Source organism: Triticum aestivum, chromosome 6A, assembly GCF_018294505.1.
Source record: "Triticum aestivum cultivar Chinese Spring chromosome 6A, IWGSC CS RefSeq v2.1, whole genome shotgun sequence".
Classification (NCBI taxonomy): domain Eukaryota; kingdom Viridiplantae; phylum Streptophyta; class Magnoliopsida; order Poales; family Poaceae; genus Triticum; species Triticum aestivum.
In genome coordinates, this window is record NC_057809.1 from 275,193,680 (window position 1) to 275,209,270 (window position 15,591).

Sequence of the window (15,591 nt, forward strand, 5' to 3'; positions counted from 1 at the left end):
TAATAGTCATAATCTTGAGGTCGAAAATTCCATCGAAGCTACAATAGAGACGCCAAGGACTGGGGGGCAGCAAGCAAACCCAATGATCGATGAAAGCAAACCAAAAGAAAGCAAAGGCCGGAATAAGCGCAAGTGTAAGAGATCAAAAATCACCTTCGCTGAACTATTGGATAAATATCAAAAGAAGAGTGAAGACAAGAATGTTTATTGGCCAAATCATGCAATGAAACCAAGATCACCCCCAAGGCGCAAATATGAGGATCGGTATTGGCAAAATGAGAATTTTAATGCAACATATTCATATCCTTATTTTGGGCCGCCAATGCCAATGCCGTGGATGCCTCCCTATGCTCATATAGATCCATATTCATCATGGGACATGTATGATACAAGGGCACATTCTCCATCTTATTTTAGACAATCTCACCAATACTATGCAGCTCCAAGCGGATCAACATTTGAACAATCACGCGTCAAAGACCGTTTCAATCATAAGGAATCGGTCCAGAGATCAAGGAAGAATAAAGAGGTGGTAAAGCAAGTTTACCGTGTGAAAAGATATGGTCGTAAGTGTGCTACTTCAGATTTGATATCAAATCACAAAGAGCCAAATGAAGTGTTGACATTGGCTACAAAAGGCAAAGAAGTGAAGCAATCAATTGATAAAAATTAGAGTGCCAAATCTGAAGAAAAGAAGTTGAGGGTGCACAAGGCCCAAAATGAGTTGCCATTGGTTGAAACAAATGCACAGTCGAGGTGCTCACCCGGCTTATCGTATTGGCAAAAGAAGGAGTTACAAAGGCTTAGTGAGCAAGAACTTGAAGAAAGGAACATGGCATGGGTTCCCAAAGGAAGTACTCAAAGTAATAATTGTGTGCAAGCTTCCATTACAAGAAGTGCGGCGAAGGTGACGAAGGAAAAGAGTGAAAAATATGAAGGACCAACCCGAATGTTTCAACATCTCCAGTCTATACATTATCCATATTCTTAAACTATTCCATTAACGCCTATGCCATGGAATTCGTCATCAGGTATGATCGGTAACCTGCAATGGGCTTATTTTAATCCATGGATGCCATATAATTTCTTACATCATGAAAGGGTATTACCAAGTCACTATACATTTGATTAGCTACAAGTTTGTTGCTGATCCAAAGGGTCGAAATACTTGATTTTTCATTTCATTTGTTTATTTCGGCTATATGTGCTTTGAATGAAGTTTACATGGTAATGGCTGATATTTATCTATCATCCTAAGAGTATGTCAATGCATGGCCGGTGTAGTATTCTAACATTGTCCTTAGTTCTATTGGAGAGCGAGACAAGGTATGTGCTGATGAAAATTTATATATATGCCTATATTATGATTGAATGGAGTTGAGACATCATTGAATATATGTTGCATAGACCAATTCATAGTGCAGAATTGGCTAGTGGGCTTATACTTTGTTTGGATATGATTTGGCTTATGCATCTTTGAGATCTATAAGAGGCCAAATCATAGCTGATTTTATTACCGAACATCGGATTAATAACATGCATAATATTGATGTTAGCCTTGTCTCTCTAGTACTATGGAGATTATGTTTTGATGGTTCAATTCGTAGCAATGGCCAAAGTGTTGGTGTTGTTTATATATCTCCTTATGGCACTATTTTTTGAAGCCTCATGCCGCTTAGAATATTTTTATGCATGATTAATTAATGCCGAATATGCATTGTTATTCGGATTGAATCTTTTTACTTGCTATAGGTGCTATACATATTGAGGCTCGGTGCTTCGTTATGAGTAGTGCAACAAATATCCAAGGGTTATCAATGTTTTGACGAATCACTTATAGTTTATCTTGGGGTATGTCTAGATGAAAAATTTACCTTGGTTTGCTTTAAAATTGTTCATATATTTAGACATGACAATTCGAAAGAATTGGCACAGAAAACATCCGGCTACTATGTTAATCATGTTGTATTGCATTTCTCTCAATAGCCGATGCTTAGTCTCGTCAACATAGGTAAGGCCGAAGCGAAGTACACAGCTTCGGCCACTAATGAAATTTTTATGCAGGCGAAAGTAAGGATCGGAGAAAGTTTATTGTTGATTATCTACAAAATCCTAGCAAAAGGGTGAACAATATGGTTCGGAGGATGACCTTGAGATACATATCTATGGAACTTTATCACCGGATTGTTAATGAAGCTGAGAAGGTTTCACCCAAGTTTGCATCAAAAAGTTCACACAAGACATGGCTGATATATACTTATCGTCCTAAGAACATATATACGGCCGATGGAGTGTTGACATCGTCCTTAGAACAAACTTGGTACAAGTTATTTTTCAGCACGCTAGCTTCGCTAAAAAACAGGGGGGCATGTGTTGACGCTCAAAAGTGGCACGATTATAAAGAGTGGCTTGAAGCTATGTCAAGATTAATTCAAACTTACTATTGAAAGTCACCATGAGATGGCTCTCTTCGAGAAGATCAAGATGAATATGAAGATGGTCTAAAATGAAGCTCATATGTAAAAGTTATGACAAGTTCAGAGATGCTCATGTCGACACCATATTAAAGAAGGGCTAGAAACCCAATTAAGATGGCTTCCAATGGAGAAAGTTTCAACATGAAAGTTGTGCATCTCATCAAAGTGATTGATTTTGATATAAAGATCGTCCCAATACGAGGTCATGTGAAAAAGTTAGAGCTCGCACAACACGACCCTCCAGTGAGCAAAATATGACGCCCAGAACCAGCCACATATGTGGGTATGTCTGATGAGCTGCGTGAATAATTAGCTGTTTTGCGCGAGTGATTTGACCCTCGAGATGACCCCTGATGAGAAAACGTTCAACATGAAAGTTGTTCTTCTCGTCGAAACCGTCAAGATTACTTTTGGGCTCGTTTCCATATGAAGTCGTTTATCACCTCAAAAATTACCCGCAAGGTCCAGCCAGTTTAAACCGAATAGTTTTGGAAAGTTTGGACAAAGCAATCTGAATTTGACTACGGTTTTGGACGTGAATCCAAGCCTTTTACTTAAACGGGAAGTCCAGCCGCCTCTTATATACCTAAGGGATAACAGCCGATTGAACAACACACAATCGAACAAATCATCTACCACTTTTTATCTTTTATCTTTTCTCCTTAACCCTAGTTTTTCTTCTTCATCGTTCTTTGTTCGTTCTTCTTGTTGTAGGGCGGCGAACCTCGAGGCCCTAGGGGCGACCAGGTTGACCTAGGGAAGCCCATAGCAGTGGCATGCCCTGACTAGGTCCCTCCCGGGCGCGTGGGGTTTCGGATCCTCAAAAGCACCCGCCGGATTGCCTGCATACCGCGCTTCCGGCCGGGTCTCCTTCGACGTGAGCTGCGGTGCATCACCCCCAGCATCGAGGGTACACGGTGACGTGTTCATGTGCGAACACTTTCCAGGACTACGGTACACCACTAGTACTACTCACATTGTCGCGAAATTTCTTGGAGTCCATGCTCAGCCCTCCTCTCTCTCTCTCTCTTCTCAGCTAGCCAGCAGACGCGCTGCGCCCATCGTCTGTTTGCTCACACGCGGTCCCACATGTCAGTAAAAATGCAAGTGGACCCACTGAACCTGCTGATGAGGACATCAATACCAATGTTATACCCACAGCCCCTGCTGCTATACATACTGGACCAATTACTAGAGCTCGCGCACGCCAATTGAATTATCAGGTACTTTCGTTTCTTGGTAACAATTCTAATGTTCATGAGAATATGATGCTTCCTAAATTGGATACATTTGTTTTTGTTACAAATGAAGGGCCTAGCTTGGAAAAGAAAGATGAACCTTGGAGCAAGTTCAAGCATGGAGATGATGGCATGCGCAAGGGGAACAAGAACGGAGTTACAAGTGATGATTCCAGGACTCTGAGGCCACCATAATTAGTGCATGAAGCATGGGATGAAATATACAAGATGCCACTTCATAAATTTCGTCCAGAGGCTATTCTAGGTGCTGCGTCACCTTATTATTGGGCCAGGCCCATGTATTTTTGAAGTACTTAAGTATAGGCTGTTTTTAGAGTCCGTATGTGTGGGGAAACAACAGTTAGGGTTGGATTCGGACCCCTCCACCAAGGGCCATGAAATTCCCTCTCTCTCCTCCATATATACAGCCCTTAGGGCATCATTTAGACTTTGGGTCTTGTTTAGATTTAAAGTTCGCCATAGCTGCAACTTCGCATACTTTGTTTGTGTCCAACGACCAGACCAAGACGTCACAGAACCCCACCTTCATTAATAAAGCTTTCCTCTTTTATTCGCAATATCCAGATTGCAATCTCAGTTTCTTGCTTGTTCTTCGTTTGCTCGCAGCAAACAGACCCTCGTGGTCAGCTTGATCGTGCTCCGGCGTGGTCAATAACCCCTCGGAAATTGGTTTAGCGATTGCTAAGGCGCGACGTCTCGCACGTTCGTAGTCGGATCGTCAAGGTCGACTCACACAGAAACAATAGCCACCATCTCATCGAAACATCGGGACACCTTTGCCTATATCAAGTGGTATCAGATTTCCAGGTTGCTCGGTGAGACTTTACAGTTTTTCGTAGTTTAGATCGAGTCTGTTCTTCATACCTACAGTCCACGAAAAAAGCCAAAAAATTAGGGTTAGTTCATCATATCCGAACCAATCTGAGCCTTTGCATAGTCTTTTCAGTATTTTGCTTTGTTGAATTTGCGGTTGCATCGTCGGGTCTAGTTGCTGGTCTTAGAGTCTAGTCTTTATAGTTTTGAGTTCTGGTCATAAGTTGTCACGCCGCCGCCGCACCATCATCATCACCCCTGCCATCTACCACCACCACTTATCCGCCACCAATCCGTCTCCATATACCATCACCAATCCGTCTCCATATACCATCACCAATCCGTATCCATATACCACCACCAATCCGTATCCATATACCACCACCGCTGCCATATCCTACCATCATATATCCACCACCAATCTGAGTTCCTTTCATATTAGATTTGTTTTCAAGGTCCGTCTACTTTCCGATTCGTGTTTCCTTGCCTGATTAGGTTTCGGAAAAAAATGTATCGCAGGCATTTTTTAGGCCAAAATTTTCAAAGGCAATTTTTCCTATCCTATTTTTAGGCTTTTCTGAGTCTTTTGAGCCACGTGCCATCATAGTGATTTTTTGACGCACTTTTTCGTCGTCGCTGCCCTAATTTCGGAAAAAAAGTCGAAAACAAATCCGTGCCCATCCTGTCAGTTTGACGAGGGAAGAGTTTTGAGACACTCGCCATTATAGTGATGTTTTGCAAAAAAAAGAGGAGCCCAAAAAAAAGAGGAGCGCCAAAAAAAAGAGGAGCGCCAAAAAAAGAGCGAAAAAAATTCCAGAGTGTGCTTTTCCCTGGTTTACGTGCAGCGCCGTGATTTTTGTTAGTGTTCTAGGCTCGCGTCTCTAGCACGGTCTAGCCTAGGACCAGCACAGTACCATCGTTGAGCGTTTATTCAACTTTGCATCTCTGAATTGATTATTGTTGACCCCTTTTGCTACCATATTATAAGCCTTCCTAGCTCCACATATATCTACGTCGTGCGTTTGACTCTCCCTGGTAATTGCTCTATCCAAGCTTTGAGAGTTTTGACTATGACGGTTGCCGATCACCGCCTGCTGCTGGGTAAGAACTGGTAAGAATTTGAGGTAGAGGACCATTACGAGGATGAGGTTGATCAAAATCAGAACTACGTGCAACCACCAGCACCACCACCACCAGGTCGTCCTCATGCATATCATCGCAACGGTAGGGCTACACCACCACCTGAGGTACATGACCATCTTCCTAAACTAAAATTGAATATTCCACCATTTGAGGGTAGATATGTTCCTGATATATATCTTACTTGGGAGTTAGAAACTGAACAACGATTTACATGTTTACAATATCCTGAGGAGAGACGTGTTCCTGCTGCTATTTGTGCTTTCACTAGCTTTGCCTATGTTTGGTGGTCTGAACATTGTAGATTATATCCTATTCTAGCTACTTGGGCTGCTTTGAAAACTGATATGCGTACTCGTTGGGTTCCACCATATTATCAACGTGAATTACTTCAAAAATTGCAGCGCTTAAGACAGGGAAAAAATTATGTAGAAGAATATTATCAGGAATTACAAACTGGCATGATTAGATGTGGTATTGTTGAGGAGAATGAAGCTATGTTTGCACGTTTTATGGGTGGATTAAATAGAGAGATTCAGACCATTCTAGAGTATAAGGAGTATACTAATATCACTCATTTATTCCATCTTGCGTGTAAAGCTGAACGTGAAGTGCAGGATCGACATGCATTGGTGCGAACTAACTTTTCTGCAGGTCGATCTTCATCATGGACACCACGTGCATCCTCTACTTTCACTCCACCAGCACCTCCATCAAGTGCCACCTCCAGCCGTGATACAAGAAGGCAGGCACAACCACCACTATCTGCCAAGAGCACACCTGCCGGGCCTGCGCAGAGCTCTTCTTCTTCTATGGCATCAATAGGGCGCACAAGTGATATTATTTGTCATCGTTGTAAGTGAAGAGGACATTTTGCGAGAGAATGCCAGTCTCAGCGTGTGATGATTGCTACTGAGGATGGTGGGTATGAGTCCGCTAGTGACTATGATGAGGAGACGTTGGCTCTTATTGTACATGAAGAACACGGTGGAGACGATTCTGATCATGAGACGCAATACATGGCTACTGAAGATGCTGACAGGCATGAATGTTTAGTTGCTCGACGTGTTTTGAGTGTGCAGGTTACACAAGCTGAGCAAAATCAAAGGCATAATTTGTTCCATACAAAGGGAGTTGTGAAGGAACGTTCAGTTCGCGTCATCATAGATGGAGGGAGCTGCAATAACTTGGCTAGCATGGAGATGGTGGAGAAGCTATCTGTCACCACAAGACCACATCCACATCCTTACTACATTCAATGGTTCAACAACAGCGGCAAGGTTAAGGTCACACATACTGTTGTTGTGCATTTTAGTATCTCTACATATGCTGATTATGTTGATTGTGATGTGGTACCTATGCAAGCATGTTCCTTACTTGGTAGACCATGGCAATTTGATAAAAATTTTGTACACCATGGTAGAAACAATCAGTATACTCTTGTTCATAAAGATAAAAATATTACTTTGCTTCCTATGACTCCTGAATCCATTTTGAAAGATGATATTAATAGAGCTAATAAAGCAAAATGGGAGAAAATAAGAGTGAAAATCAGATTGTGGCTAAAGAATTTGAGCAACAAATGAAACCTAATAATAAACCATCTAGTGTTGCTTCTGAAATTAAATTGAAAGTGCATGTTTACTTGCCACAAAATCTAATATTGATGAGCTAGATTTCAGTAAATCTGTTTGCTATGCTTTTGTGTGCAAAGAGGCATTATTTTCTTTTGAGGACGTGCCTTCCTCTTTGCCTCCTGCTGTCACTAACATTTTGCAGGAGTTCGCTAACGTCTTTCCAAAAGACGTGCCACCGGGATTACCACCTATTCGAGGGATTGAGCATCAAATTGACTTAATTCCCGGTGCATCATTACCCAACCGTGCACCATACCATACCAATCCAGAGGAGACGAAGGAGATTGTGCGTCAAGTACAAGAACTGCTCGACAATGGTTATATACGTGAATCCCTTAGTCCTTGTGCTGTTCCTATCATTTTAGTGCCGAAAAAGGATGGTACATCGCGTATGTGCGTTGATTGTAGAGGCATTAATAATATTACTATTCGTTATCGTCATCCTATTCCTAGGCTAGATGATATGCTTGATGAATTGAGTGGCTCTACAATATTCTCCAAAGTTGATTTGCGTAGTGGATACCATCGAATTCGTATGAATTGGGAGATGAATGGAAAACAACATGTAAAACTAAGTTTGGATTATATGAGTGGTTAGTTATGCCTTTTGGGTTAACTAATGCACCTAGTACTTTCATGAGATTAATGAACGAAGTTTTACGTGCTTTCATTGGATGATTTGTGGTAGTTTACTTTGATGACATATTGATTTATAACAAATCTTTGGAGGAACATTTGGAACATTTACGTGCTGTTTTTATTGCTCTACGTGATGCACGTTTGTTTGGTAACCTTGGAAAGTGCACCTTTTGCACTGACCGAGTATCTTTTCTTGGCTATGTTGTTACTCCACAGGGAATTGAAGTTGATAAAGCCAAGATTGAAGCTATTGAGAGTTGGCCGCAGCCCAAAACGGTCACACAAGTGAGGAGTTTCCTTGGCCTCGCTGGTTTCTATAGGCGTTTTGTGAGAGATTTCAGCACCATTGCTGCACCTCTCAACGAGCTTACAAAGAAGGATGTGCCTTTTGTTTGGGGTACCGCACAGGAAGAAGCCTTCACGGTATTGAAAGATAAGTTGACACATGCTCCTTTACTCCAACTTCCTGATTTTAATAAGACTTTTGAGCTTGAATGTGATGCTAGTGGAATTGGATTAGGAGGTGCGTTATTACAAGATAGCAAACCTGTTGCATACTTTTCTGAAAAATTGAGTGGGCCTAGTCTGAACTATTCTACTTATGATAAAGAATTATATGCTCTTGTTCAGACCTTACAAACATGGCAACATTATTTATGGCCCAAGGAATTTGTTATACATTCTGATCATGAATCTTTGAAACACATTAAAAGTCAAGAAAAACTGAACCATAGACATGCTAAATGGGTTGAATTCATTGAGACTTTCCCTTATGTCATTAAACACAAGAAGGGTAAAGAAAATGTTATTGCTGATGCATTATCTCGTCATTATACTATGCTTTCACAACTTGACTTTAAAATATTTGGTTTGGAGACCATCAAAGATCAATATGTTCATGATGCTGAATTTAAAGATGTATTGCAGAATTGTAAGGAAGGGAGAACTTGGAACAAGTTCGTTCTTAACAATGGATTTGTGTTTCGTGCTAACAAGCTATGCATTCCAGGTAGCTCCGTTCGTCTTCTGTTGTTGCAGGAGGCGCATGGAGGAGGATTAATGGGACACTTTAGCATCAAGAAGACGGAGGATATACTTGCTACACATTTCTTTTGGCCAAAGATGAGACAGGATGTTGAGCGTTTTGTTGCTCGCTGCACTACATGTCAAAAAGCTAAGTCACGACTCAATCCTCATGGTTTATATATGCCTTTGCCTGTACCTAGTGTTCCTTGGGAGGATATATCTATGGTCTTTGTTTTAGGTTTACCTCGAACAAAGAAGGGGAGGGATAGCATATTTGTTGTCGTGGATAGGTTCTCGAAAATGGCACACTTTATACCATGTCATAAAAGCGATGATGCTGTTAATGTTGCTGATTTGTTCTTTTGTGAAATTATTCGCTTGCATGGTGTGCGAAATACTATTGTTTCAGATCGTGATACTAAATTTCTTAGCCACTTTTGGAGATGTTTATGGGCTAAGTTGGGGACTAAACTGCTTTTTAGTACTACTTGTCACCCCCAAACTGATGGACATACTGAAGTAGTCAATAGAACATTGTCTACTATGCTTAGGGCTGTTTTGAAGAATAATAAGAAAATGTGGGAAGAATGCTTGCCTCATATTGAATTTTCTTATAATCGTTCATTGCATTCTACTACTAAGATGTGCCCTTTTGAAATTGTGTATGGTTTCCTACCTCATGCACCTATTGATTTGTTGCCTCTTCCATCTTCGGAGAAGGTTAATTTTGATGTTAAAGAACGTGCTGAATTGATTTTAAAAATGCATGAGTTAACTAAGGAAAACATTGAGTGTATGAATGCTAAATATAAAATTGCTGGAGATAAGGGTGGAAAACATGTTGTGTTTGCACCTGGAGATCTTGTTTGGTTACATTTGCGTAAGGATCGATTTCCTAATTTGCACAAATAAAAGCTAATGCCACGTGCTGATGGTCCTTTTAAGGTGTTAGAGAAAATAAATAATAATGCATATAAACTTGAGCTGCCTGCAGATTTTGGGGTTAGTCCCACTTTTAACATTGCAGATTTGAAGCATTATTTGGGTGAGGACGATGAACTTTCGTCGAGGACGACTTCATTTCAAGAAGGGGAGGATGATGAGGACATCAATACCATTTTTACGCCCACATCCCCTGCTACTATACATACTGGACCAATTACTAGAGCTCGCGCACGCCAATTGAATTATCAGGTACTTTCGTTTCTTGGTAACAATTCTAATGTTCATGAGAATATGATGCTGCCTAAATTGGATACATTTGTTTTGCTTACAAATGAAGGGGCTAGCTTGGACAAGGAAGATGAACCTTGGAGCAAGTTCAAGCATGGAGATGATGGCATGTGCAAGGGGAACAAGAACGTAGTTACAAGTGATGATTCCAGGACTCTGAAGCCACCATAATTAGTGCATGAAGCATGGGACGAAATATACAAGATGCCACTTCATAAATTTCATCCAGAGGCTATTCTAGGTGTCGTGTCACCTTATTATTGGGCCTGGCCCATGTATTTTCGAAGTACTTAAGTATAGGCTGTTTTTAGAGTCCGTATGTATGGGGAAACAAGAGTTAGGGTTGGATTCGGACCCCTCTGCCAAGGGCCACGAAATTCCCCCTCTCTCCTCCATATATACAGCCCTTAGGGCATCGTTTAGACTTTGGGTCTTGTTTAGATTAAAAGTTCGCCATAGCTGTAACTTTGCGTACTTTGTTTGTGTCCAACGACGAGACCAAGACGTCACAGAACCCCACCTTCATTAATAAAGCTTTCCTCTTTTATTCACAATATCTAGATTGCAATCTCTGTTTCTTGCTTGTTCTTCGTTTGCTCGCAGGAAACAAACCCTCGTGGTCAGCTTGATCGTGCTCCGGCATGGTCAATAACCCCTCGGAAGTTGGTTTAGCGATTGCTAAGGCGCGACGTCTCGCACGTTCGTAGTCGGATCGTCAAGGTCGACTCCCACAGAAACGATAGCCACCATCTCATCGAAACATCGGGACACCTTTGCCTATATCACATGCACATCTTTCACCTCGACGTGCTGGTGATGATAAACAAATCCAATAAAGATCTTCGGTGGCTGCTTTTTGAGTTACTCAAGAGTAAGATTCTATTTATAGTTTAACCGAAGATGCACATCACGTGGCTTCAACTAGCACTCCATTTTCTTGCATGACACGACCTGGATGCTGGATGTCCCACGTGTCTGCAAAAGGAGGAAGAACTCGACCAATCCTCTCCACATTTAGACCGAAGGAGTAGGAAACACGGCAAGCCATGTGCCTACATCATACTACGTACAAGTCCACCTCACGCAGTCACTTTATGACCATATTTCTCGGCCTCCGTGCGACACCTAGCTCTAGTTTATCTAACTAGAACTAACTATTGTGCTAGCATACTCCAATATTAGGTTGGCTCTATGTGATGTGGCAACTTCAAATAACCGGATGCTAGCTATACTACTACGGTACTCACACTCCAAGAAGTGAGTCGAAAACCATTCATAAATTGAGCTTATGACATGCATATACAAATGCACCATTCAATACATACAACAAGTCATCAACACACGACGACAATGAGGATACATGTTGGATTATAGATTAGTTCCAACAAAACGTTCTAGTAAATACTAAAGTTTTCATCACACAACAAATGACCTCCGTCCCCCACACGAGCGAAGCCACTTCGCACCCCCACACGGTTGGTCCGCCACGCCACTAGGGAAATGCGTGTTGTCTTGAATCGTCACTTAGGCCAACTCCAGCACGTGCAGCTTGGACGCCCCCTTTCCCTCGATGCCCTCGAGATACCCAACCACGGCTACCAATTTTGTGCACCCGACGGCCGGATTTGGAGTGGATCCGGTCGGGCTTGAGCTCGCCCGGCCGTGGGAGGCCGCGCCGCGCCATGGACTGGCCTGGCACTAGGCTGGAAGGCCCTGGCAAGGCCGCAAGGCCGCATGAAGTTATTGACTCCTCCTCTAGCCACTCGGATCTACACCGTCGGCGGTCCGCCGGCAGATACATGAATGGCGGTCAACCGGGGATAGTTGCTGGCCCGAAAGCTCGTTGACGCATGGTTGCCACTGATTATGTGCGATGACTACCCAAAGAAGGTCTTGCGCAGCGTGTCTATAACGCTGGAACATCCCGGATGGGTGCTTATCAAGTGCTCAACCGATCAGGCATGTGCTACTTTAGCTTCGGTTGTGCTCTCGAATTTGACTAGTTGTGCTAACTTAAAATTTTATTGTGTAGAATGGATGCAAGTTTTGGTATTGGGAAGAAGAGTACATCGATATATTGATAGAGCGCAATTTAGTAGATGTTCGTGCACTTTTAGCTAGCATAGAGGCTAGAGATGAGACTAGTGCACTTGTTGATAGAATAGAGGCTAGACATGAGACTAGATGCGAGGAAGCAATGTCTACTTCTTTACACTAGAAAAATAAAGAAGCACGCAAGATCGAGCCTCCGCAGATCAACAATGAATGCATCGAGAAGGCACTAATCCAACTTATAGGAGCAGTTATGGAAGTTGGATACCTTCTAAAATGTATTATTGTGGTTCTTGTTTTCTTTTGATGAGGACATCAATACCATTGTTACACCCACAACCCCTGCTGCTATGCATACTGGACCAATTACTAGAGCTTGCACACGCCAATTAAATTATCAGGGACTTTCGTTTCTTGGTAATGATTCTAATGTTCATGAGAATATGATGCTGCCTAAATTGGATACATTTGTTTTGCTTACAAATGAAGGGCCTGGCATGGATAAGAGGGATGAACACTGGAGCAAGACCAAGCATGGAGATGATGGCATGCGCAGGGGGATCAAGAACGGAGTTACAAGTGATGATTTCAAGACTTTGAAGCTATCATAAGGAGTGCATGAAGCCTTGGACGAAATATACAAGATGCCACTTCATAAATTTCGTCGAGAGGCTATTCTAGGTGTTGAATCACCTTATTATTGGGCCAGGCCCATGTATTTTTGAAATACTTAGGTATAGGCTGTTTTTAGAGTCCATATGTTTGGGGAAACAAGAGTTAGGGTTGATTTCGGACCCGTCCTCCAAGGGCCACGAAATTCCCCCCTCTTCCTCCAAATGTACAGCCCTTAGGGCGTCGTTTAGACTTTGGGGTTTTGTTTAGATTAAAAGTTCGCCATAGTTGCAACTTCGCGTACTTCGTTTGTGTCCAACGACCAGACCAAGACGTCACAGAACCCCACCTTTGATCAATAAAGCTTTCTTCCTATATTCGCAATATCCAGATTGCAATCTTAGTTTCTTGCTTGTTCTTCATTTGCCTGCAGGAAATGGACCTTCGTGGTTAGGTTGATCGTGCTCCGGCGTGGTCAATAACCTCTCGGAGTTGGTTTAGCGATTGCTAAGGCGCGACATCCTCGCACGTTCGTAGTCGGATCGTCAAAGTCGACTTCCTCCAAAACGATAGCCACCATCTCATCGAAAGACAGGACACCTTTGCCCCTATCATCTTTGTCTTGCTTTTCTAGTCAAAATTTGCTGACGTATTTGCATGTACCAAAAATGAATGGTGAAAAAAAGATATGTGTTTGCATAGAAAATAGTATGCGGTCGGGATGCGTCCGCGCGTTGGGTGCATGGCCACCGCATCCGAGAAATGGCCCGGACACGACCCCATTGTCCTACCCAAATGGACAGAATCTGGGCAAAACGGATGTTTGTTTGGGGGTGTGCGCTGGAGTTGGCCTTACAAGTGGGATCGTAGTTGAGGAAACCGACTATCGGCAAACCCCACCTCACCCGCCGCGTGATGTCTGAGTTAAAGAGACGAGGAGGTTGAAGAGATAGTTGTAGCACGGACTCCAAGAAATATGGTGTCAGATGCAAGTCATGCTGGTGGCGTGTGCGGTACTCCTGGACATGAATGCTTGTTCTGGCCCATTCCACCCTAGTATATATCGAGGATTCGAGGTGCGCGTTACATATAGCGAACACATTAACATATGGCCCACCTCACACTGTGGACAAATTTCCTGGAGTCCGTGCTAGGTTAAAAGTGTTCTTTGTGAGTGTGGATGGCTGGTCTCAAGTTTAAAACTTGTTGTATTACATATACGTAGATGTAGAGATAGTGCAACAGTTTTGAAAGTTTGAACCCAAACATCAGAATACAATTTGTACAGTTGATTGGACTCATTCGAGGACCTAGGATGATGGGATTCGCAGCTACAGTAAAAACACCCGCCCGACGCACGAAGCATGTGAAGCTAGTACAAATAGTAGTACTATTGTTGATTGGACTCATCCGATAACCTGTTGCAGTGCACGTACAATTATGTATTTGGAAAATATTTTTTTGCCTCGTCGCAACACCCACTCTAAGAAGCGAATCGAAAGCCATTCATAAATTTAGTAAGTTTATCACAAGCATATCATTAAGCATTACATACAATAGGTCATCAACCCACAACGAGAACGAGGATACATTATAAATACTAAAGTTTTCATCACAAAACAAATACCAAACAATGAAATGAACTTCAGCTCAGCCAATCCTCGGTGTTGGAAACACTTGCTTTGAACTAGAAGTGATTCTCTAGGAAGGGCCAACTATTTTCAATCTCGAGACCAACGCAGGATTGATCATCCAGGCTGAAGCTGCCTATATCAGGACGCATATTGTGATAGCCACGGTAGGGAACCATAGCAATGTTTGAGTTATAGATACAGTTGCTTCTCATAAATGGTAGTAACGCTGTGTCAATAGCACCTGGATCGCCTTTCACCATCATTGAATAGTTTTGTCCAAGGAAGAGCGAGTTTCCACCAAGACTATCAATACTGAACCAGGGAGAAGGTGTTGGCGCTAGCACACTAGTATCCATCCTGAATACCCTACAACGGATGTTGGAATAGGTCCAGAGAGTGCGACCATGCGAGACAACACCTGCTTCCTTAGTAACATCAGCAGTGCCTTGTATACAGACAAGAAGAGGTGATCCATCGGAATAAGTTGCCAGGCGCCACTGACTATATGGGTCCTGCTCATCCTCATGCTCGTGATCATCACCATCGTCATCGCCCCCTTGGTTATAAAAAATTTCAAGTATAGGTGGTGGAATGTTCACAGGACCTTAGTGAGGGAGTGCTGGATTAGGGGGTCCTCAGGTGTCCGGACTATTTGACATGGGACGGACTGATGGGCCGTGAAGAACTTCCCCCATATCCGGGTAGGACTCCTATATGCATGGAAGGCAAGTTTGGTGTCCAGATATGTTATTTCCTTCCCCCACTGTCGGTGTCAAAACCGGCGGATCTCGGGTAGGGGGTCCCAAACTGTGCGTCTACGGATGGTAACAGGAGGCATGGGACACGATGTTTTACCCAGGTTCGGGCCCTCTTGATGGAGGTAAAACCCTACATCCTGCTTGATTATTCTTGATAATATGAGTAGTACAAGAGTTGATCTACCATGAGATCGGAGAGGCTAAACCCTAGAAGCTAGCCTATGGTATGATTGTATGTTGTCCTACGGACTAAAACCCTCCGGTTTATATAGACACCGGAGGGGGCTATGGTTACACAAGGTCGGTTACAA